General features: G+C 46.9%; 1 protein-coding gene across 4 annotated transcripts in view; it reads right to left on the reverse strand.

The window, feature by feature from the left end:
* Positions 1-24,969, reverse strand: part of dab1a (DAB adaptor protein 1a) — a 132,541-nt gene that overhangs the window by 79,788 nt on the left and 27,784 nt on the right. For 2 of the 4 annotated variants that reach the window (XM_057039062.1, XM_057039057.1), the window contains exon 2: positions 6,158-6,211. The exons of the other annotated variants lie outside the window; for them this stretch is intronic. The gene's annotated coding sequence lies outside the window, so the exon portion shown is untranslated. The remainder of the gene's footprint in view (positions 1-6,157; positions 6,212-24,969) is intronic. 4 annotated transcript variants of the gene reach the window in all.

The following is a 24,969-nucleotide window of genomic DNA, read 5'->3' on the forward strand; positions in this document are numbered from 1 at the left end:
GGTGTGCTTTGTTCCCAGGGACAGCGACTGATTATTCATAGTTTAAGGTCACAGCAGTAAAAACCAGAGAAAACACTAATAAAAGCCCATTTGCTGCTGGCTGTAACTTACCAAGGAAACTGGCATTTAAGTGAAATTGTTAGGCAGGGAGCTCTCAACAGCCCTCACCAATAAATTTAAACATTGCATCACTACAGCCACAGTGAGACTCTAAAATCCACAAGACATTTAAGACATTAAGAAACCCCTAACCGTTTGCAGCAGGATGCCGTTATGGTCTGCTTTAACCTAATTTATGCACCAATTTACAGCAACAGGTTGGTGCTGACTGTATAAGTCTGGAAACTGATGTTAAAGTGACTCAGCTCATAGGGAGGGAGCGACTCTTAAATATGTAATCAGAGTACTTTCAAGCATAGCAGCGTGTCTACATTAATTATACTCTAGTCTAAAGGACATGGAGGAAGTGGCACCACCACTGCTGATGGGCGTTTTCTCATACACACATGATCAGTTAGCTTTTTTACATTTAGCTATGTTTGAATGACAACTGTGAGGAGACCTGAATTACTCTTTTTTGTATTTCCAGTACACTTTCATCCAGTACAACTGGATAATATCACTGAATAAAAGGGTGTGTATTGAAGTCTGCTGGCCTGTCCTGAGCTACTGTGGAAACATGGATGGAATGTTTGAGATATTTGATTTGAACCTGCACTCATTGTTGAGTCTTTAATGCGCCAGTGAGTATGAAGTGAAACATGCTGCACTGACATATTGATCAAACACTGCAGTATTTGAAAAGAAAAAAAGAAAGAGGTGATCCAACCACGTGCAAACCCACCTACACACACACACACACACACACACACACACACACACACACACACACAACACACACACTAAATCATGCAGTACACTTCTACATCTTCAACTTATATGTAGCTGATGCAGACTGACAATGCCGAGTCTCACTCGTTCAGTCAGAGGAGTCTGTGTGTGTGTGTGTGTGTGTGTTGTGTGGTGTGTGTGTGTGTGTGTGTGTGTGTGGTGTGTGTGGGTGTGCGTGGTGTGTGTGTGTGTTGTGTGTGTGTGTGTGTGTGTGTGTGTGTGTGCATCCCATGTGGTCAGAGCAACAGTCAGAGCATCTTTACTGACTGATCTCCCCGTGATATGAAGGTGTTGACAGGTGGCTTTGCCATGGGACGTGTGTAGTGACAACAAACTAGCGTGGCAGACGCGCATGCACGCATGCACATGAGGCATGGCGTGACAAACTGAGATTCTCAGTGACAATGTGGGATCGCCAGCACATCAATAATGCAGAGCCTCTGACAATTGCAGGAGTCAAAGTCCTCACACTGTCTCCTCCATTCCTACTTCTTGTCCCTGAATTCCCATCAGCTTTCCACCATCTCTCACTCACCACCTGCTGACTCCAGTAGCCTCCACACTGCAACAGCCAGAAGACGGAGCCTGGATTGGAAATCAGGTTTCAAGAATAGCAAGGCTGGCTGGCTACTTTTAAGTGCCACAAAATAATAATAATATTTATGCTCTTGGGAGAAGAACCCAGTTGTTGTGTGTTCTAACCATGTTTGTTTACAGCGTCTGCAGTGAATGCAGGCTCCTCTGGGCCGTTGGCTGCAGGCGTGCGGTTCAGACGCCACCTCGTTGTATGAGACAAAGACGTGAAACGCGCAAACATATGTACAGTGAAAGCGTCTGTCACAACCAAAGGAAAGCATCTCATGGCGGCACAGCAGCCTTCTGTCGCCATGACAGATGAGAGCGGCGGGGGACACCGGAGTGTGTTCACACAGTCGAGGCGCACGCAGAGAACAGAGCCAGAGGCTTGCTGAGTCTGAACGCTACCACAATAGCTGTCACCAGCTGCCCCGCCATTGTGAGGCTATAGAAAGCTGTATTGTCTGGTATCCACACGTCGGTGAATGTCTGTTTCAGTTTTCCCCTCACTTTTGTCAGCGTGTGTTACAGGATGGAACCTGGAGGGTTGCAATGTCGATGGCCGTCGTTCTGCACGCTGAAATGAACAACGGATGAATGAAATGAATTTGGATGCAACAAGGTAAAAGAACATTAGGAAAAGGAGAAGAAAACCCAAGGTAAATGGAAATGAGCTCCATTCAGTAGCAGGACCACGTGCGGATCATTGTACTTACTGCAAAAGCGCCACTAAATCAAATGTTTTCAAAGTCGGATATTGGTTGGCAGCATCTTTGTGATGTCATTTCTTGGAGCTTTTGCTCGTGAATTGCATCCATTCCCAAGCACGTCCTCGCTCTCAGTTTAACCTGAGCGTGGTAACGCTCTGTTCAGGCATCGCTCACACCTTGCAGGGTGCAAAATCAAGAAGTTCCACTCCCATCAAAGCTGAAAACACAACAACAAAAGACCCAGGACACAATCCAACATTCAGTAACATGTTTACTGATATGCCACTGAAACAAACCCTTGTTCATTGGCTTCTGTCATCTTCTATCACCCCAGGCTGCCCTGATACTGTGCTTCCTTCCTAATGGGAAACAAAGTCAGCCATGCGCCTGGTCAGCAAAACCGCTGATGATGCATGTCTGAGACCAGTCTCCCTTCCTCCTTCTTCTTAGGTTCCTTCCAGCAGAAACAAATACTGGCTAAATGACTGTGACAGGCACACAGGCAGATGCAGGGAGCCGTACACCCAATTCATCCATAACAGTCACCGCCAGTATTGCTCTGCATAGAATTATTACGGAGCTGGATTGCACTGCTTGCACTAGTGGCAGAGAAAGGCAAATTAGTCAAAAATGCCATTTAGGGGGGGGACTGTCACTGGCTGCTTCCCCTCAGCCCATGTCCCGTGACCGGGCTGCAGTGTTACACGCTTCACACGTGCCACACTCTCGCTGTTTTGTTGATTCACACATGCTCTAAAAGTTTAAATCTGTCAAACTGAGATTTTGGAGTAATGACACTAGTGCTGGTGCTACTACAAATGAGCAGAAATCCATGGATGGCTGAGTTGTCTGAGGCCGCGCTCGTCCGCTGTGATGGTAGCAGTGTATGTCATTGGGGCTGTCAAGGAAATCAGGGATGGGGGTGGAAGGCTAGCATGAATTCCTTTATAGTCAAACACACACACACACACACGCTTCCCCTTGCCTTTGAAGGGCAGCGTCACGCCTGGTGCCACAATCTCTTCTTGAAACCAGAAAAGAGGATTGGCACATCGATGCAGGAAGCACACACCAATTTTTCCTCTTCCCCAAGTGATGGCATGAGCCAAGAGAGGATGAGATCACTCGCCATCTCCCCTGAAACTGCCTGTATCTGCCTCTTTTTCTGTGTCAAGCTCGCTCTCGTCCCCTCTGCCCACCCTCCATTCTGCCGCTGGAGTCCCTGTCATCCTCTTTATCTTCTCTAGTCCTTGTGTTTCCTCTCTCCATCCAGTCGTCGCTGTTCTGTTAACCTTCCATTAGCAAATCTAATGTCAGGCCTTTCCGGCTGCCTCCTGGACGGCTCCCGGCTCTGTGCTTTCCAGGCACTATGACAATGTTTTCCTCAAGCCCCATTAGTGTCTCCTCACACCACTAACATCCATGCAGCACACAGAAGGATGAGAGTGGGGGGAGGAATGAAGAGCAGGATTACCGAGGGGGTGGGGGGTGGGGGGTGCACTTCCTGAGACGAGGGTGAACGAACCTGGTGGCAAAGTGGCTGGCCAAGTGAGAGAAAAGGGTGGAGAGGGGATTAAAGGAGACTAAAAGGGGGGAGACTGGGAAATGACTAAAAAAAGCACATGGCTGTTTCTTGCCAAGGAGACAAGGCTCAACTGGAAGGTTTGAGAAGAAGTGCTCAGGGGTGGGATGGATGAGAGGTGGGGGGGGGGATATGGGTCTTTCCAATGTGCCTGTTTGGCAAACATCATTTGCATAGAACAGTTGTGGATGGAGTTTTGTGTCACAGTTATTTGCATACATTTGCATAAAATTAATCCCTTCCCAATTGCCACTGAGGTTGTTTCTGATGCAGAAAATAAGTCAACAACACGAACCAAAGCCTCCAAACAAAGCAAATATATAGACGCAGATGCATTCTGGGAAAGAGCATGGCTCCAGTGCAAGGCTGTCAGCCCCTCGGACAGACTTCAGGTCATCCTTTGCTCAACACTTTTCCTCAGAATCATTAAGCCAACATACATACAAATATCCTGCATTCTTTAATCACAATAGACTTTACAATCCAATCCAGAACTGATTCTTTGGTATTTGTGTTGCTTTTTTACAGTTTGCTAATGCTGAAGTCTCTTGAATTATACTTTAAGTAATGTTATTCCTTCCAGAAAGTGTACTTGTGCTAATATATGATATATCGCTAGTGGTCTCCTTCGTTACTTTTGTATGTTTGAGAAAATATTTGGTCTTGAAAAAAATTCCTAGTGAAAAAATAAATGCAGTTTATGGCTGCTGTGAGTTCACTATATAGAACAGCATATAGATATAAAGAACCCATATTTATCTAACATAAACTGAAACAAGTAGACAGAGTTCTGGGGAGATTGGAATAAGTTCCCAACTGGCAGAGCACAAAAAACCTCCAAATATAAATCTCTGAAAATGCCTGTACGTGTGCTGCACCTGGCCTCAGTTTTGAGATTAAAACCAACCTCACAGAAGCACATCCAAGGACAAATCCCTCACCAAATAAATTGCAAAAAGGCTTTGAGTGAGGAAAATAATGACCTGAAAGATTCCTGCACTCATCATTTTATCCTCAGATCAGTTGACTCTACGGACCATGAAATAATGCAGAAGCTGCTCAGCCTGAGTGAGCCTTTGGATGCTTCTGCTCCCATCTGCATGTGTTTGCCCTCCATAAAGCAACTGTGTGTTTATGGGTGCATCTCTCTCTCTCTCTCTCTCTCTCTCTCTCTCTCATCTCTCTCTCTCTCTTCTCTCTCTCTCTCTCTCTCTCTCTCTCTCTCTCTCGCTCTCTCTCTCTCTCTCTGTGTGGCCATTGATCAGACAAAGTCTTCTACTTTCCCAGTGATGAGGAGCCAATTGATTAGAAATAGCTATAATTGGGATCTGAATAAGATCTGGATCATTGATCCCAGCACAGTTCTCAGCTCCGGCCTCCTATTAAAGGCGGACGCCCGTCGGCCCACCTCTGAGCCGCCACCTCAACATGGCTTTTTGCATCAATACTTGCAAAACATTAAACATTGAACTCTCCCATCTCATAGGGCGATAGCAAATGCTAAAAGTTATTATGGCTCGACAGCCCAGTGGAGCCCGTCGAGGCTCTCATGGACAGCGTGCACAGTCACTGGTTTCTGACACACGTTTATGGCTAATTTGTAAACTACCCATAGTTGAGCTGCGTGATGACAGCAGAGTCCGTATTTTCTGGCCCCAGACAGGATGTTAGCATCAGTGTACACATCTGAACGCACTACAACGCTGCATAAAAAACATAATTATTAGTGTGAGTCTGATTTTAAACTGTATGACTTGTAATGTTAACATACCTCTGATCTCCACGTGAATGTAAACAGTTATATTAACACCCAATTACGATTTTTAAGAAAACAAATCCGCAGAAGGAAGTTGTGTGTTTCTTTCATGCATTTGAAAGGCATCATTCTGTTGTCCACATTATTTCAATACTTTATAAATAGTTGCAATGCTGCTGTTTACCATTTAGATATAAAGGGGAGAGTGTCAATGAATTCATATCCATTTAGCTTTAAGCATCTGGCCTGGAAACTCCTTTGAGGAATAAGCCTGAAATTATCTGAGGCAACTTAACATAGCTGATGTGTAAAGATGTATTTTTTTCTAATCACTTCATAAGCAGTGGTTTGTTTTGGTTTTTTTACTTTTAATCAACTCAGAAAGTGTTTTTACGCCCTCATAAAAACCTCAGTGTTCCTCCCCTCCATGACAAGAGCCTTTTCTAACTGCAACGTGTTTTGTAATACTCCATAATTAATCATTTGCATGTGCGTATTAGTGCAGTTTAGACAGGGTCGGGCAGAGGAGAGCCTGACAGAAATCCCAACTGCCTCTCATCCCAGTGCTAAAGCTCACCAGTAGAGTCTCACCATCTGTAACACTTGGATTAATAAATAAAGGTCGTTACGTAACATACTCACAGTCATGTATGGCGTTCTGATGAAAGCAACACCAGCTGTGTCTCTGACGGTCTCCTTGAAAACAAAAAACAAAGATCGGATCAGTGACTTTAAGCCTGTGTGTGTGTGTACGTGTGTGTGTGTGCACGTATCCTCCTCAGCAGGAGAGACGCTGGGGTCTTAACAAGGCTGGTAATTAGCCTGTTTCAAAATGAGCTCCATTCTATTCTAATGAGTGTGACTTTAACACAGGAGCAACTCTCTCTTTTACAGCCCCTGTGTGTGTGTGTGTGGTGTGTGTGTGTGTGTGTGTGTGTGTGTGTGTGTGTGGTGTGTGTGTGTGTGTGTGTGTGTGTGTGTGTGTGTGTGTGTGTGTGTGTGTGTGAGAGAGAGAGAGAGAGAGAGAGAGAGTGAGAGAGAGACTCTATGCGTTGCATTGGATGTAGATCCTCAGCTATAGTTGCTGGAGGCCTGGCTCAGTGTGATGGAAGCTACCATTACTGGAAAGACAAGACATTTCCCAGCCTTCTGTCTTCTCTTTACCGTCTGTTTACTCCCAACCGATTCCCAGACTTTTGTCTCCTGCTGATAAATATTTTTGAAAGGCACATGTAGGCTATTTTAGAGTACACAGTGGGATTGTAGTAAGTCACCGGGGCCTTCTGGTCATAAAAACCAACACCTCTCTGAGAAGCAGATGCTTTTGCAGTCAGAAACAATCAAACCTCGGCCCCAGTGTCGTGTCATGTGTTACAGCAGCGTCCTGGTGCCATTATTGCTTCTATAGTTGCATCAACTGTTATGTTGCTTCATTGTGGAAATGCTTGTAGGTGTCGGCGAATAAGGAAATCATTAATTACGAGGGGAAAAAAGGTTCTTCAGCCACAAAGCCATGAAAAGTGGGACGCAGATCACGTGATGTCCCGCGCAGCGTGTTTATCGCCTCGGGTTATGGGAGGAAAACCCATAGAAACAACTTCAATCTTGCGTCTCCCTCAAATCTCCTGTGAGTTCAGCACCAAGGACAGCGCCTCCGCTAAGAACCGCTCCACGTCCGGGGGATTTGTGGAGGCCACATCCGCACTCCAGAGTCCAGACAATATGAGACTTTGTGAAATGAATTACATCCTCCAGCATGACCAGCTCCGTCTTAATGCTCCAAAATGTAGCATGTAAATCTTCTTTTTATTTCCACCCCAGAAATAGGAAATCTGGTATAACTGTGGGGCTCTTCCTGGGTATGCTCAAACACACTTGTGCTGCTCCCTGCTACCGTGAAATTCCCCCCAGATCGACTTTTTCCTTCATTTTAAACCATTATTTAAGGGGGAGAGCGTCAAGAGAGATCGTTTAATGACTCCCGGGGATCTTTTTGTGTCACCCATGGCATATTAACAGCACTTGCTCCATATCTTTCTCAGTGCAGAACAGGAAAAGAAAGAGTAATAAGACAGTGCTGACCTCTTCCAGCTGCTCCCGGGGAGAGCAACGGAGAGAAAGATGGGATTGGTGTCAATAAAGTCCTATTGTCATGACTTCTTGCACAATCTAATTTCAAACGACTGAAACTGTTGCCTTCAAACCTCAACAAAGCAGCAAAGGCTTGAATCTAGATTGAATGATAACATCTTTTTGCCAATTTAACTGTCGAATTTAAACGAAGAAAAACAGATAACTATGAGAAACTTGTTTGTGCTACACGGGAACCAAAAATGAAAGCATGCGCGAGCTGTGGTGAGAGACGGCGGCGTAGTGGTGCAGCGTGCTGCGGACGCCGCCGCGGGCCCGGGTCAGTTAGAGAGGAAATTATGATAAATGTGCTCTCAAAAACAAAAACGGACGAGTGCCAGAAGTGCATCAGAAGCCCTCAGCATCATCCCGTCCCTTCCGCCGCTTTTATTCACTTACACATTCTCTTTTCTGCATACGCACGCACACACACCCCTGCCACCGATTCTTATAGAAATGTCCAAACACACTCCAGCCCTCCCTGCTCCCCCTCCCTGCTCCCCCTCCCTGCTCCCCCCAGGCTGCTGCAGCTATGGAAGCGTGCCCTTTCTGTGTGGCGCGCTGCCAGCCGCGCACGCTGCATTAGCAAAGTGTGACCTCGCCGAGTGCTGGAAAAGGAAACATTTAACCTTTTGCCCTTTAGTGCTGATGTGCCTTCATAGAACCTCATCCTTTCCTGAATATGGACTATCAACAGTCTGCACGCTCCACAGCTTATAAAAAAGATTCACAAGGCTTTCTGAACTTGATATTTCAGGTTTTTGCTTTCCAGTGGGTCCTTTTTTCACATCTGTGCTCTGCAATGGATTCATTCCTGCTGTGGCGTTCTATCAGAGAGAACATCAATCTACAAGACTGACATTTAATCCCAAGCCTGGGCAGGTAGGGGGACACACAAGGATGTGTGCCGGTAGGATACACACACACACGCACACACGCCAAAGAGACGAACGCTTGGACACGCTCCCGACTGCTGGCATGAAGAAACAAATCAAAGCGTGAGCGTGAAGCCGTAAACAGTGCGCACTGTGGAATGCTGCATTTGGACGATGGGATGGGAACTGAAAGACAAGAGCAGAAAAAAACGGAGCAGCTCCGGCTCGGAGGGAAAAAATGTTTGGCGCATCAATCTACGGGCTGACACGTTGACAGAGGGGCTCGGAGATACAGGTGGTCAAAGCTGCTGACAGAGGCTGCGGTCAGGGCCTCCCCGCCATGATTTACCAGTCTATTTAGGCTACAGTCCATTTACTGGACGCCGCTGCGCTTCTTTTCTCCGTTTACCAAAAATCAATCCCAGTGACTCTCCCTTCAGTCCTTTCTATCCCATCCTTTCACTTCGTATGACATCCTCTCCGTGTTGGGTACCAGCGGTCGTTACAGGAGCACTGCAAGGCCGTTTTTGGAGGTGTCATTTCCGGTAATAAGGTCATGCTGAGGAGCCGGGGTGTGTCGGCCGCGTGTGGATGTGAGACGCCTCTGATCAGGTGGTTGGCCAACATACTTGTTGCTAAGGGAGAAGAGTCAATCGCAGGCATTTATGCATAAAGTTATTAAAAATGAAGGAAATGTCTGTGCAAGTAGGGAGAGAGAGAAACTATTACTGGAGGGCACCAGGCAGGACGGTGTAATCAATTTTAATTTGCACTGCGCAACACCTAGAGTAATATATTTGAGAGAGTGAGGTCTGTCAGAGAGCAGCGCCTCGGCCGACACGCTGCCGACCTGCTCGCCGCTCGAGCCTGAGCAGTGCCCCGGCAGTAATCCAGTCAGTGTCATTATCAAGTCTGCTGATGGCCCACTTAATTAAAAACTAACAGGCCGTAGGTTTAGTCGCATCATAAAACAGTCCTGACAGAATGGCATCACACTGCTGCATCCGTGAGCGGCGCCTCCTGCAGCCCGGGCTAAAACAGATGATTTATGGCCGCATTCCGCTTCACACACGCCGACGTTGGGAGTGCGCGCTGTCAGGATAGAGGTGTTCAGAAGCACCACATCAAGAGATGTGAGTCATGTGCCAAATGCTGCTCTGACTCTGTGACACGCCAAAGCTTCCGATGAGCTTTTGGCTCCTCCGTTGAAATCAAGAGACAAAAGGAATTTGAGGGCTTGTTAGGGTCACACAGGGTTGGGGGTCAACACAGCCTGGTTGTCACGGTTGCTAACGGCAAACACACCATGTAAAACCCGCGTATTTATTCATGCATTTCTTTGGTGAATCGGACTGACGTAGCGGCTTCGATATCACCAGGAAACCCCAAGAACACCTCGAAAAGAGCGCAATTAAAATGCTGAGTGACGAGGCTGAGTGATGCTGCTGCTCCCTGCTAGAGTGACAGCGAGCGGAGCATGAAATCTGTTTCATTGTGAAGAGTGACACATTAGATGATTAGACAACGTGCTCGGGAACAGCTGCCAGAGGTGCGCGCACGCCCCACACGGCGAAATAAAAAGGCTGGGACACGTGCTGCTGCTCGGTTACAGCTAAATGTAATAAAGCGAAGGCTGGCAGCTGCAGTCGAACACGCGTACACAATACAGAGTCAGTTCTAATAAAGACTCACACGCGGGCTGACTGCAGAACGCTGGAACGACTAACATTTCATTAAAAGGCACGTGTGCCCCAGCAGGGGATCCTTTCCTCAGTTTCAGTCTCAGATTTGGCTCCAACATGCTGACACGCAGAGATCAACAAGCCCTTACGTGACGCCACCTGAGCAGGCCGCTAGCGCGGAGCCACTGTTAGCTGTGTGGGGACGGCGGCGAGGAGGGCGCACAGCAGCTCTGCACACGTGCGGCTCAGCAGCGGCATTTATGATGAGACGCAGCCCACATTCTCAAACGCGCTCACGTAGGAATACAGACAATACTCGGAGCTGGGCTCTGATGGTATTCATGAACCACCTCTTTAGCAGCTATGTATATGTATGAAGAGGAAGCGGAGCGGCTTTGGGACGGAGGACTGAGGGTTTGTCTTTTTATAGAGATTGTCACCAAGGCCCAATCCCCCGCATTAGCAACAAAATTGTCTTTTTTATTGCTGGCTGTTTGGCCCACAGTTCTGCCCGTGCGGCTTAACCTCAGAAGAATCGCTGTCATTTTTAATCTGCGCCGCATCTTTGGGGCGAGGATCCAAAAACGAAGCGGCTGATTTCTAAATAAACACACAACCATATAGTCTTGCCCATCAACCCTCCGGGGTTTCTCCCACTAATGGTTCAATTCTTATTTTTCTCACCCTTTTCACACTCTCAAAGCACCATGTGGGAGAGGACCCCCCCCCCCCCCCCCTTTCCCTCCCAGAGGGTTTACTCTGCCGAATGAGACCTCAATCGCCGTTGTTTATGTGTTTCAAGAGATGAGGTGCAAATTAAACTTCCTGGCAACGTCTGGCACAAGAGAGCAGCGGAGCGGCTAACGCATTAGCTGCTATCAACAGTCAGTCTGAGAGCAAATAAATCCCAAACTGAGTAAACGGAGGAAAGGACCACTGGAAACACGCAGATATATCGATTAAAACGTGTTTGCAGGTGCTCCCGGAAAGACAGAAAAGCTTTTCCTTGTAGCTTCATTTCTCAGCGTTTGAAACACTCTTTTCCCGGGTTTCCGAGCTTGTTCGTCTAGTTTTATTACTGCGCTCCTGATTTCCTTTTCCGTATTCAGGAACATGTTTTTTTACAAGGATAACACAAGCATTTCCTTTTCACCTGTTTGCAGGGAAACTGCATCTGCTACAATTTATAGACATCAAATGGGAAATAGAAATAAGAGGCATTTATTCCGGAGCTCGGATTTCTGTTTCGGTGTCTTTAGCTGAGCGTTACGGTCAAAATCATACTGACAAAATATCCCGATGATTTATGGCAATCAGATGCGGACCGTCCATGCAGACATATTTAATGAGTTGTGTTAGCAAACGAGGATAATAAGAATTAGCTGCTTCAATAATAGATGATGAAATGACCTTTTTCTGGGTGAAAAGCCGTCTGTAAACGTGATCCTCTGCTGTCTCGGGGGGAAAATGGCAACCTTATCTGAAACCTATAGGTCCACATTCCAGACCCCCAAATCTGTCATTTACAACCAATTACCTCACCTTTCCCCCTTCCAGCCTTTAGCCTTCCGAGCTCAATAAATCATCCCCCGTCTGATCGCAAATCAGCTCCCCATCCGTCGAGCAGCCCTGGCGCCGCGGCAACAATTACAGATGTGACCTCTGCGCAGCGTTTACAGGAGCCTGGCCAAAGGCGAGCCAGAACGCAGCTGACACCGCACGCCTGACCTCCGGTCCCCGACCTCTCGGCTTATTGACCGGATCCCACAGGAGTAAAAATAGCCCTTTTCCTCCCGAGGAATTCCTCAGATTGGAAGATAAACCTGCTCTTACGCAATCAGCTGGGACTGAGTGAGCAGGTGTATTGACAGAGATGTTGTCAGTATTAAAGACACCGTCCTGATTTCAGAGCCCAGTCTGGGTTCGTCCTTACGTCCCCCGTCTCTCCTGGGCGTCACCATTACCCTCCTGAGCCTCTAGGATCTGCAGGAATGGTTGGAAAGTTCTGAATCTTCTCTGTTCTTTGCAGGATTCTGTTTTTTTTCTTCCTCCAGTTCAGCAGGTTCTGCACATTTTTTTCTTTCAAGTGTTTTTCCCGCAGCAGCCTGGATGTTTTTTCCTCCGTCACAACGTTGCAACTGTCTGGTTCCTTACTTCACTTCCCCAGGGTTCTTTTTTTCCTTCTGACTCTGACTGAAGGTCTCGATCTCCTCGCTAATGTCGCCGATCGTTGACCTGCTCCTACAACTAGACACGATCCACTGGTCTGTCCTTCTCCTCTTCCTCTCCCTCTTCCTCTCTCTCTTCCTCTCTCTGCTCCTCTCTTTGCTCCTCTCTTTCTCCAGTCAGAACTTGTCCAACTTGTTCTGGTGACGCTTAGTGGGAACATTTGACCCCACCTTGCTCCTCCTCCTCAGCACAAATGAAAATATTTAAATGACCGACTAAAGCCAGAGTTCTAAATACCTCGATGAGGTCCAACATCAGAGGATAACGGCGGTTGTGGTTTTGCTCGAGTGTGTTTGTGAAAAAGGAACGAGAGGTTTGCAGGCACAGGTCACAGCCCTGCTTCCTGCTTTGGAAGGAAACTTTAAAGACACTCAACAAAGATTCCCACACTGAAGGAAAACTCTAAAATATATTTGTCACACACTCGCAGAGAGAGAGAGAGAGAGAGAGAGAGAGAGAGGAGAGAGAGAGAGAGAGAGAGAGAGAGAGAGATCAGGTGATGTGAAACTGTCCATCTGGAATAATCCCAGTGCCTCGTGCAGTCTCAGAGGAATCGCCAAGAGCAACAAACAACATAATACATCCCATGGTGCTGTTCGTGTAGGGTTACACACACACACACACACACACCCACACATAGGTATCGGTCTGATGTATTTCCCCCAGAGGAGGATGGAATGGGACAAATCAATAAACTCAGGAGAGGTTTGTCCATCTGATCTTTCTCAAACATAATACAGTGATGAGTGCACACAGACACACACACATGCACACCCACACACACAGAGGGAGATGGTGAGAGAGAGAGAGGTTTTCTCCCAGGACATGCTGCTGGATCTCCCCACATTGAGGTCTGGACGCTATAAATCAGTCTTGAAGCTCAGCGCTGCATCAACAATCAGCTCATCCAATCAGGTCACCTTAAAAAACACAGACCAAGTTTCAGGGCAAAACTTTCAAGTTCAACCCAGCTGATTCTCACATCACCCCGGAGACGCAGTTAATGAGCATCAACTTAAAGTGAGACAAACTCTTGTGTCTCTCATGCTAACCAATAATGCACACATTGTAATTTATACAATACTGTACAGCATTCAAGCAAGGCAGAACCATTAACTGCACCATTACACCTGAAGATGACGCGCATGGTTTGGTTCCTCTGCCAGCCGTTAGCCATCTGTCTCATTTAGGGTTGGATGTGTACGCCACACGTGTGTGAGTGTGTGCGCAGGAGAGGAGGTTCCGATTATTTACGTGTTGCACGTTTGCCTTTGAAAGTCTCACAATGGAGCCACACTGTTGACGGTAGAACTCATAACAGTCCCGCTGCACAGGACCGGCTCAGACAGCTGAAGCAGGGTCACAGTTGGACGTCGCGCTATAAAATCCATGTGGCAAAAGAGGCGTCCTCACGTTACCCACGATGATGCAAGGACAAATGGACGGCTGTCAGTGTTGAGGAGGACCTTTTTCCAGAGTCAAATTCCCCCGCTCACATAAATCTGCTTGCGACGAGAGTTTTCAGCCACTCCGCTGAACATTTAGGCTCCTATAGTGAGCCAAAGTCCTTCACTATCAGCAGTGAAGGACAGGACACGATGGCGATGGCGGTGCCCTGTGCTGGGGTGTAGCCGCACATTTGAAAGACAATAAATGAATCATGAGACGTGCCACCACTCAAAGACGGCCGTTGGTGGCAGAACAGCCATGACGAGTGTGTCCGGGACATGGATGAATGGGGACCTTTACAGATCATGCCGCCGCCAGCAGTCCATGAAAACTCCACCACTTCTTCCCCATCAATCTGCAAAATGCCACCCTTCATCACAGCACTCGCGGGTTTCCACGTGGCTTCTCTTCCTCTGCACTGTAGAGAAGACAGGGCTCGACCGGCTAAAGTCGCTAAGCGGGAATTCTCCGCGTGTTTTAAAGCTTCGGACGCTGGTGTAAATTATTATTACGGCCAAAAGCACCATTACTGCTGCAATAAACAGACAATTAACAGGTAGAAACACTGTAAATCCTCCAGGCAAATAAGAGAGATCCTGCAGTATAAAGCAATGCTAAACTTCATTTGTACCAATTAAATAAGGGAGCAAAACTGTGCTATTAGAATAGCAGCACTCGTGACCGCGAGCCATTATGCTGATGTGAACAGTAAATCTAGCCTCTGGTTCTAGTTTGTTAATTTCCAGTCAGGGTCACATTTTAACAAAGGGCTACGCTCGCAAATGGCTGATTTGGACTTCAAACATTGTTTTGGACAAGTTAATGAAATGCAATAAAGAAAAGCAGCTTAGCTTGCAGTATGAATCTCAATATCAAATGAAAGGAAAGAAGTGGGAGCGACTATAATTGGTTCATTAGAATCGGCCAAGGCTGTTAGATCTTTTACAGACAGCAAATAAGCCATTCTGCAGCATCTGCATATGCAAGTGCGAGCGCACCAGCGTGTGCACGAGTGCTGTGCAGACACAGATGAATGCTACGCTTCAAACAGCTTGATACAACCCACCCTCCTGGGATGAACATGTACATTAGCTAATAAAAGGCCCATCTTTCCATAAAGAGGCACAGAAACGTCATGCATGTGACTGCTCTGACAAACCACTTTATATCGCTGCTACGTATGGAGTGAATACGGTCTTGATTTTTTTTTTAGTCAACAAAGACGCTTCTGAATTGAGATAATTTTCACCGTGCCGAGAAACGAGGATGCTTTTTTTTTTATATTTCTTTGCGTCATAAGGAAGCAACGACACTCAAGATTCAGCTGTTGCCTCTCACATGCGCTCTAGGGGTTATTGTGGACGTCCTCCTGCAAATCAATTCAATTTTAAGGATAGCGTTAGCATTGATGGAACCGGGTTAGCATCGACGTCAGCATTCAGCAGAGAACAAATGTCATGATTACCAATGCGCGTGTTGCCGTTGCTAACCTCGTCTGAATGCACGCGGGCAGCGCTAACCTTATTCAGCGGCACCGCAGCAGCTAACATTAGAGAGGAACCACCAGCTTCTAAGAGCCTTTTAGAAGAAATGTGGAGTGAGATAATTGTACTCTGGGGCTTTTTAGATGAGAACTTGGTGACAAGGGGGCATTTTACCACACGAGTGACATCTGTGTCCCATCTCCAAAGTGCTAAATGGAGATTCAATCATATTTCCTGTATCTGCACCTGTTGGTGTGACAGGAGCTAAAGTCTTTCAGAAAGGTGTCGCATTGTTGCCTTATGATAGTTCTTTCAAGCTGTATTCATTTGAATCTCTTGTCCCAAGACAGTTCAATATCTTCTTAAAGTGGTGGTGGTGTCAGCTGAAGCCGCTGTGCGCGTTTCGGATAGTTCGCAAACATTCTTTTCAGACCTCATCCTTTGCATCTGCCGGGCCAACATGGCTGCCGTTGCCGAGGTACTTGACAATCTCTGTAATAGTGATTCCAGGCAGGGAGCCCAGCTCCGTCTCTCTGACTCCGCAGACACACCCATCTCTTAGCTGCTCTCTCTAATTTGATTTAGTGGCCCCGTGATTGGATTACAAGGCCGACATCCATGTCGAAGCTACGAGAGTCATGTCCATTCACTGGCGCTGCACAAAGAAGGGTGCACGTGGGGCTACACGCGCGAGTGCTGCCTAAACTTATTTGGACGTCAAGAGTCATAATGAAATGGCTCGCGCTGTGACAACCACCGGAGTGAGCGCTGGAAATCGCAGCAGATAGCAACACTGGTGCCTTTGTTTGTTGCTAAAATCTATATTTGTGTAGTTGCGTGACGTCGTATGTCGTGGACCCACAAATGAAGCACCGCGGACGGGCGGGCGGGCGGGCGGGGTGCATTATCTGGATGTGGATTTGATTACAAGCTGTTCATTAGATGGGGCAGATGAAAAACCTGCTGCATCGGAGTAATCCGGTGAAGCGCTTGACATTAACCTTATTTTCCCCATGAGGCCGACAGAAACATAAAGCCTAAAACCAACACACACACACACACACACACACACACACACACACACACAGACACACACACACACACACACATTTACCCACTGTTGCGACAAACAATGCACATATGGGAATTTTAAACACAAGACATGCGAAATGTGAGGTTAAGTGCTATGAATCACTGTGTTTACCCGGTTGCAGATTTCTCACAGCCATAAAAAACCCAACTCGGCTGCCGTTAGGGCTGTTTGAAAACTAAAAGTGGGGTCAGAGGTCTAAAACGCTCTGGCTAGAACAGCTCCAGCCTCTAAGTGCACCTCTGCAATCATTATGTCAGTGATGACATGAGGACTGGAGACAGTGGGGAAGAGTCTCGTCTCCGCTACACAGCCTCCTGAGACATAAACTAAAACAAATTAGTGCATTAGAAAACACACAAACCCGCGCACGTGCCAGCAGCGGGAGTGAAACAATGGCGGTTTAGCCAATGGGTTATCCTCTGTTTGCTTAAATGCTGCTCCGCTGTTAGCCTCCTGTCACTCTCTGGTTGACAGGAGCGGAGCGGCAGGCGTCTGCACTGCTGTAAATGTCAGTAATCAGGATTGTTTTCGCTCTCCATCCATCTGAGAGCCTCACATTTGCAACCGATTCATCACAGGCCGATTAAAAGCTGCTCTAGCGAAGCTCCGCTGCTGCAGGCCTGCGTCTGCCATCTTTGGAAACAGGAGTATACCTCCGAGATCTATATCTCATCTCCCATTGAGGGCTGGAATTGTAAGTGGGGTGTAGAGCATGATAACAACAAAAAGAAGGTCCGTGTGTGTGTGTGTGTGTGTGTGTGAGACTCATCCTCCTGCAGCCTGCCAGCCAGCCCACATTCAGGAACACTTCATGGAAGGTGCTGAGTCACCCTCCGCCTACGGTCTCTTCACTTTTGGTGAAGTGGTGAGTAGGTCTGAATCAATCAATTCTTCTGATGAAACAACAAAAACCGAGGTGTTCTCCCCAACTGTGCAGGAGCAGGCACGCCACAAGGAGGACAACGCGAAGGCACCGAGGATCATTGATGGAGGCGACGCCACACAGGCACGGGCGACAACGTCCCCAACACTAACTAACTAACTACCAACGCATCCAAAATTTGGGTTTTGTTCATAGGAGCGGGAGGAGCTGAAGATGGCCGCCGATGGAGAGGCTATAATTTATATTCCAGTGTATTTTTCTAGCTCTTGGGAAGTTTCTACACTTGTAGCAACATAAAATAAACATGAATCCATAACCCCAGCCATCTAGACACTCAAGTGTGAAGACGGCATCTGCATATAAGGAGGGAGGTAGTCGTTTGTTACGCTGAGGATAGAGCTTCTCTCGGGCCTTTGCGCCATGAATAATTCAGATTTGTGTGCTACAGGGTTGACTCGGTCATTTCAAATATACAGCGTGCGCGCTAACGTACACAGACGCATGTTGTACATGAATACACAACAACAAAGGCAGCAAGGACGCACATAAACAGATACACACACCAAAAAGAGCAGTTATGAAGGGATAAAGATGCAGCTGCTTTGCTGTTGCATCAAATCAGTGTTTACCTGGACGGAGGGCTGTATTGCCCTTTGACCTCCGCCGTGCTCACATTAGCCATTTTTACACAAGAAATCCTGCAAGTTAAATGAGTGTTGCTTGGCAACCACACAGTGGCCCAAAAACGGAATCCTGTCAGCATCAGCAGAGGCTTTACGTCGCCACGGAACACGAGCGGCGGAACAGCGAGAAGGGGTCCAGTTTCTGGAGACGCCGCAGGAGGAAGAGGCGCCGGTTTATTTTCTTCCTCGTTTCTGGTCATTGGACTCCGTATATCCCAACACCCTTCGCCTTGTTTACCCTCACAGCTCTTAATCTGCTTTAATTGAGTGATCTTCATCTACCTGCTGATACACAACAGCAACGAAAACCACATCCTAGTGGGAGAGAATCATGAAATAAGAGCCAGAAAGAAAAATATCAAATCTTAGAGCAGACGTGTGACGAGAGGAGCCAGGGTCGGACTGATGCACCTGCTTGTCTTTCTTCTTCCCCTTCCGCAGTACATACATATTTATTTATGTTCTCAGTGTGTGTGTGTGTGTGTGTGTGTGTGTGTGCCGCCTGTGTCCCTGCGTATGTGTACCTAAATGTGTGAGCGCTGCGGCAAGTATCCGAGCACCGACGTGCATAATCTGCATTCATCAACTCAGATAAAAACTGTAATGAGTTTATATCAATATGCAAATGGTATTTGTGGCAACAAACAGAAGAATAAAAGGGGATGTGGGTGTACCAGCGCTAACACGTGCAACACACAGATTACACCAGCCTTAGCGTGCGATCGAACTCAAAGCTGGACCTTCCGCCATAGAACAATGGTAGCAAATGAATGAAGCATCATGGATTTGAGTGGCTGAAAGGTGTCTTTGTTCTTCCTTTTTGTCAGTGTATTCCGGAGTGAGGGACTGTGCGTGGCCACGAGGTGTGTGTCTGTGCGCGCTGTGACTCGCTGGGCTGGAGGGCCAGTGTGTGATAATAAGTGTTGGCATCACACTCATTCCTGACATCCTCCACTCTTCCTGCTACTTCCAGCCCGTGGTGCCTGGTCCGGTGCTAGAACGCCACCACCTCGGCTGTCTCGCGTCTGACGTCACGCTAACGCCAACGTGACCGCAGGTAAGCTCTCCTGGCGCCCCTGAGCCTTTTCAATACAGCCAAAACTTTGGGGCAAAAATGATGTTTGTAGCAGCTCTGAGGAGAAATCTAAAAGATTTAGTTAAGAATGGGGATCTGCGGTGGAAAATAAGGAGTTAAGTGCTGTGGAAGGACGGACGTCCCATGTGCCTTTGATAATCCACTTGATTAGACAATTACGTTGCTCACAGATTAGAAGTGAGGTAAAACAGAAGCAGTCTGAGAGGCACTCTCAAGAAATCCTCCGAGGTTCCAGGCAATCCTGAGAAAAACTCAAAACCCGTTAACGTGCACAGATGTCCACAACATGTGCGCTTGCAGGGCGGGGCCGCCACTGGCTGAGGCCGAGACGCTTCCGTTTCACATGACGCCAGGGAAACATTCAGAATGGAAGCACAGCCGTGTGCATGCAAGGAGAGGACGGGAGCCTGACTGATGGTCCCGTTGTGGGTGGGCTATGGTAAATTTGCATGTGCTGTCACGGTAATTTCACACAACTTAACCTGTATTCCTCCCTCTGTGATGCTGCAGAGTGAGACAGAGGGGGAGCGGGAGGCTTGATGAGATGGAACACTTGTAAATGCCTCCTGTTTGAGCGGCAACACTCTGGAGAATCCTCTCCCTCCTCTGCATATCCTGTAGAGTGTGTGTACGTGTGTGTGTGTGTGTGTGTGCGCTGACACTAAGAAACTAAAAGCTTGAAGGAGTACTTTCATCTCTTCTGTTAAATTTGGAAATGTGGCAATTATAATTTTAGTGGAGGTGACAACATTTTGCAATTATCCTGCGCGCGTGTGATCTTAAGTGTCACTTTTAAAAGCAGCAGTCGCCCCCAGGCTACTCTTGAGCTCGTCTATTCGGGTGAGGAAGCGTCGGCAGAGTTTGTGAGGAGCCGAGCCAGGAAAAAGGGGCTGACAGGGAGGTGGTAGTCTTCTTTTTTATTGATAGCTTGACAAAAGAGACGAGCGGATAAAATGTACTCCGGATAGATTCAACGGGGTCAGAGCAGTGAGGGATGGAAGGCTGTTTCCCACGTCCAGCCACTGAAATCAGGTCTTTTTATGCTGCTTCCTTCAAGTGGATGGAATTCTTGCTTGTTTTCTGTGCCGTCACTCTTTTGTCTCAGCAACTATTCTAAGTAGGTATTTGGATGCGCTTCCTGCCTCTAAAGTGATGTCATCACCTCTGGATTCTTGATATAGATGTAATTATTTCATAAAACACGTCTTCATTATTACTCTGGAGACGAAGAGATAAAGTAATCTGTCATCATCTCGGGGCCATAGTCATTGGACCCCGTAACGCCAGGGACATTAAACTTACTCTTTAGCTAATCACTGATCCTAGTAGAAAGACAAACAACAATTAAATCCTTCCAGAAGTTTATGTCCCTGATTATTATTGGCTGTTATCTTTTCCAGTATTAAATGGTTCCCTTCATTTCCCAACGACGACTCAAAGTGAACTGAAGTTTCTCCCTGCGTTCCTGTCCACCATATGGCCTAAGACGGAAAAAAAATGCATATAACATTTAATTTCCATTTGCGTGCATTCATTAGTATTCATGAATATGCAAATCCGACTGTCCCAGTTGCCATAACGATGCAAGCTCCCTCTGGGAGGTGTCAGCATTGTCAGGCAGGGAAAAAGCTAGCGCCCTTGCGGTGGCTGAGGTGATCCAGAGCGTGTGTGCATGTGTGTGTGTGTGTGTGTGTGTGTGTGTGTGTGTGTGTGTGTGTGTGTGTGTGTGTGTGTGTGTGTGGTGTGTGTGTGTGTGTGTGTGAACCTTAAGCAGATGCTCCTGTATATTTATGACCCAGTTGACTTCTGTCTAAGAGCGCTGGGAATCAAACCAGATCCAAGGCAACATAAGCAAGCAAGTGTGCACACACACATGCACACATGCCTGGACACACACACACACCAGAGGGTTTTGAAGCCCTAATGGATAACCCTAACTTAATCTTTAATAAAAATCTCTCTTTAAGCAGGAAAAGAGGCAGCAGCTCTATTAAAACCAGCATGACTTCAGGTCACATCTGACCATTATTGGCCATTAAATGCGCAGTAAATGTGCTGATTGGTGCACAGATAGACACTCCTGACAGTATCAGGAGGACAGTACCAGTGGGAAAGTCTGGAAAAGTCAGTCTGCAGGGAAAGGTCACGCTGTAGTGACCCTCAATGAGGAAATGAGCATGTATCCCATCAGCCCCTGCCTTTCAAAGGTGTGAACCAGTGAAAATAAACATGTCAGATGACGAATGCTGCAGCCGCAATGCTCCGATAGCACGGGTACTGGCCGTTGCTAACCAAGCATTAATCTGGTAATGGAATCCTCCAGTTTAATTGGTTGGCTTTCATAATTAATTAACTTTGTACACATCGTATAAACGCATCGTATAAAGTGCCTATAGGGAACCGACCTTAAACATTATTAACGGAGCACCGAATCAAAGGTAAATTCAAAGTGTGATGTGTAGAGAGAAGAGAGAAACAGTTGAAAAAAGTATCAAAAAGTTTGTGTGCACCAAGGAGCTGTGTTAGCAGCTCGAGGGGCTCTGCAAAATGTAGGCTAATCTCTAGATAGGGAGTGTTTAGGCTGCCGAAACACACACACACACACACACACACGCACACACACACACACACGCACGCACACACACACACACACGCACGCACGCACGCACGCACACACACACGCACACACACACACGCACGCACACACACACCACACACACACACACGCGCGCACACACACACGCACACACACACACACACACACACACACGCGCGCGCGCACACACACACGCACACACACGCACGCACACACACACACACATTGTCTATTTTGTTTACTTATTTCTGCAGTAAACGATGGCTTTTGTTCGAAATCCAACTGAACCATATCCTGTCATTTCACACAATGAGGCATCTCTTTAATACCGTTTCTTTATGTTCCACCACAAAATACATCTTAACAAGATAACTGCGGCACATCCTGGGAAAAAAGGAAATTCAAACTGATTTTTAGGACCGGGGGGAGCGTTTCTCGAGGCGGACAATGTGACACAGGGGACATGACATGACTGTGGTGAGGTTACCATAACCAGGTTATGGCTGCAGTGGGTATATACTGTATATATATATATATATATAAATACACATGGAGACTGATGACTATGGCTGATATAATTCCATTTGTTGCTGCACACTTAGGTCTTCATGCACTGGAGAGTAAATGTAGGGGAAGCTCAGTCGAATGCAACACAAAATGAGGACTTTTAAAAAGACACAGCATGTGTGAGACAATGGAAACTGCAACGTAGAACCGACAGTTTCCCTTATGGAGGACAACAAGGAGCAGTAGGTGAGCAGCTCAGTATTTCATTGGGAAATATTATGACTAAGACTCAACCAGTGAATATTAAATCCAGTGCATTTACTTCCTGAGAACATAAATGTAGCTATCAGGATGATTTAAACAGTACGCTCTGCCACCAAAACAGATGAAAATATTCTGTGCTTTTGTATTAAGACGCTGTCGCTGCTTGTCTGGAGGGAATTCATTTAGGTGTGATTTAATGTCGGATCTCCCAGCTGCACACACACAACCTGTAAATATGCTTCTTTTGCATGTACTTAATTTAGAGCAGATTTACCTGAAGTCATCACACACACACACACAACACACACACACACACATTCAGTCAAACTAGAGGCGTTTGCAGCCTGACTGTGAGTGTTGGATCATGCATGAAGGTCTGGAATACACAGCAGAGAGCCCTGAATAACACGTCTCCTTTTTGTGAAAGCTTGACGGGTGTTACAGGCTAATTATTCCCCCAGCTCCTTCCTGCAGCGTTGTGTCTGCAGATCTCCCCATTCTCCAACAGCTGTACTGCTAATTATCTCTAGTGGCACATACTGTCGTGTCACTCGCTCCATCTTGATTACTCATTCCTTCTCGATTTCTCCCTCTCCCTGTTGTCATAGTTAAGACACAGAGACGCCAAGCTGGGACCCGGAACCATCACATACTTTCACCCCCCTGGTGCCAGCATGTTAACAGCGGGACTGCGCAGCCACGGGCCAATGAAACAAACTCCACAATGAAAATATATAGATATTTCTCAGATCAGCAGAAGACAGGGGAAGAGAAATGCAACCAGGTTGCCCTCGGGTCTCTAAGATGACTCAAATCAGAAGGATTACTGGTCAGTACACAGTTAATACTGTGGCGCGAACACGCTAATCAAGTGTACAGTAGCGGCTTAGTGCTACCCTAACTCTCCCTTTGGTCTAATCCAGGTTCACACATTTGCATTGCACACCCGTGTGCTGCGTGCATCCCAGCAGCACAACAGTGATGCAGATACAAGCAGCAGGTGCAGGCCGCTCACAGTTATATAGGAAGAAAGGAGAGAGAACAGCCTATGGGGGATTTACAGACCCTTCTTTGAAATATTGCTGAATCAGAAGGTACAGTCAGCTCTGTGATCAGATATCACACGTGTGCTCGGGGAGTTTCTCCACATGTAATAATATAAACAGCACAGGGTCTGTGTAGCATGCATGAATATGACTCAAACTGGCACGCTTACTGTAAGAAGATTATTGTATTTTCAATAATAAGAGAGCAGCATATGGACGTGTTGATACAGTATACAGTTCTGTGATGTCTGTGCAACACCCTGCTTTCAATAGAGGCTATTATGGTATGTCATGTTGGTATTTAGGCTGCAGAGAAAGGGAATGGGAAGGGCTCTCAGCAGCTTTGGGAAAAGGCAAAGCTTTAGTTGCGGTGCGCACTCTGAATGAGAGCTCGGTACAGCGGGCTGGTAAATTAGCTTCACGTTTTGTTGGAGTTTAAAAATCGGCACCAAAGCGTTGATTATACTAAAATCCACAACTGCAGCCGGTAGATATTGCGCCTCTGCTTCTGCATCGATACAAGGGCAGGGCGGGTTTCTCTCTCCAGCATCACTGATCATCAATGGAACCTGCACCATCGAGCTCTCTCCATTAGCTTAATTCTACTCCCATCCATCCATCCATCAATCTATCCATTCATCCATCCTCAACTCATCCCCACTGAGCCAAAGCTGCAGGGCTGCGTGTCACCTGACAGTATATGGGAGCCTCTGCCTGTGACAGTGTGTATGTGTGTGTGTATGGCAAGGGCAGTGGTCGTATGTCACGGCTGTCTCGTGCGGTAGATTCATGTTATTGATTGGATGCATATCGAGGTACACTAGCGAGCCGTGACGGATCACATGCTGCACATGCTGTCACAGCCAGGCCTGTCACAGCACCTTGGAGGACAGATGGAGGAAGTGATAACAGGAAAAATGATCAAGGACATTGTGGGCGACATTCAGGAGAGGCAACTCACAGGTAAGATGAGTCACAGAGGAAAACTTTCTTGCTTCATTTGACCCTAGTTTCCTTCTGTAGAATTATTAAAGTGAATATACCATTTATTCAGCAAAGTGTCTGCACGGAGCGAGAATATACCGGACCATAACCGCTCCGAGCAGCTGGGATTAGTCTGCACGTGCACTGTGAACTTCCTGCTGCCAAAACACAAAGACAAAGTCAACAGATGAACTTCCACAACGCGGGCGTCGTTGCAAACTCGCCAAGGCCAAACAAGTGGAGCAATAATTGCTCGTTTCAACATATGCTACATGTAGCACCGTGCCGAGCCTATAGGCAGCTATTAATGCAGCTTTAGCCTCAAAGGCACGCTGATATGATGTAGTGCACTCAGATGAAGGCTGATAGGCCTGAAGGTGAACTAATCAATTATTCTGCACTGTCAATAATTTAGATTAGAATGGGCTTTCTCTCTCTCTCTCTCACACACAC

Source organism: Takifugu flavidus, chromosome 7 (genome assembly GCF_003711565.1).
Source record: "Takifugu flavidus isolate HTHZ2018 chromosome 7, ASM371156v2, whole genome shotgun sequence".
In the NCBI taxonomy this organism is placed as follows: Eukaryota; Metazoa; Chordata; class Actinopteri; order Tetraodontiformes; family Tetraodontidae; genus Takifugu; species Takifugu flavidus.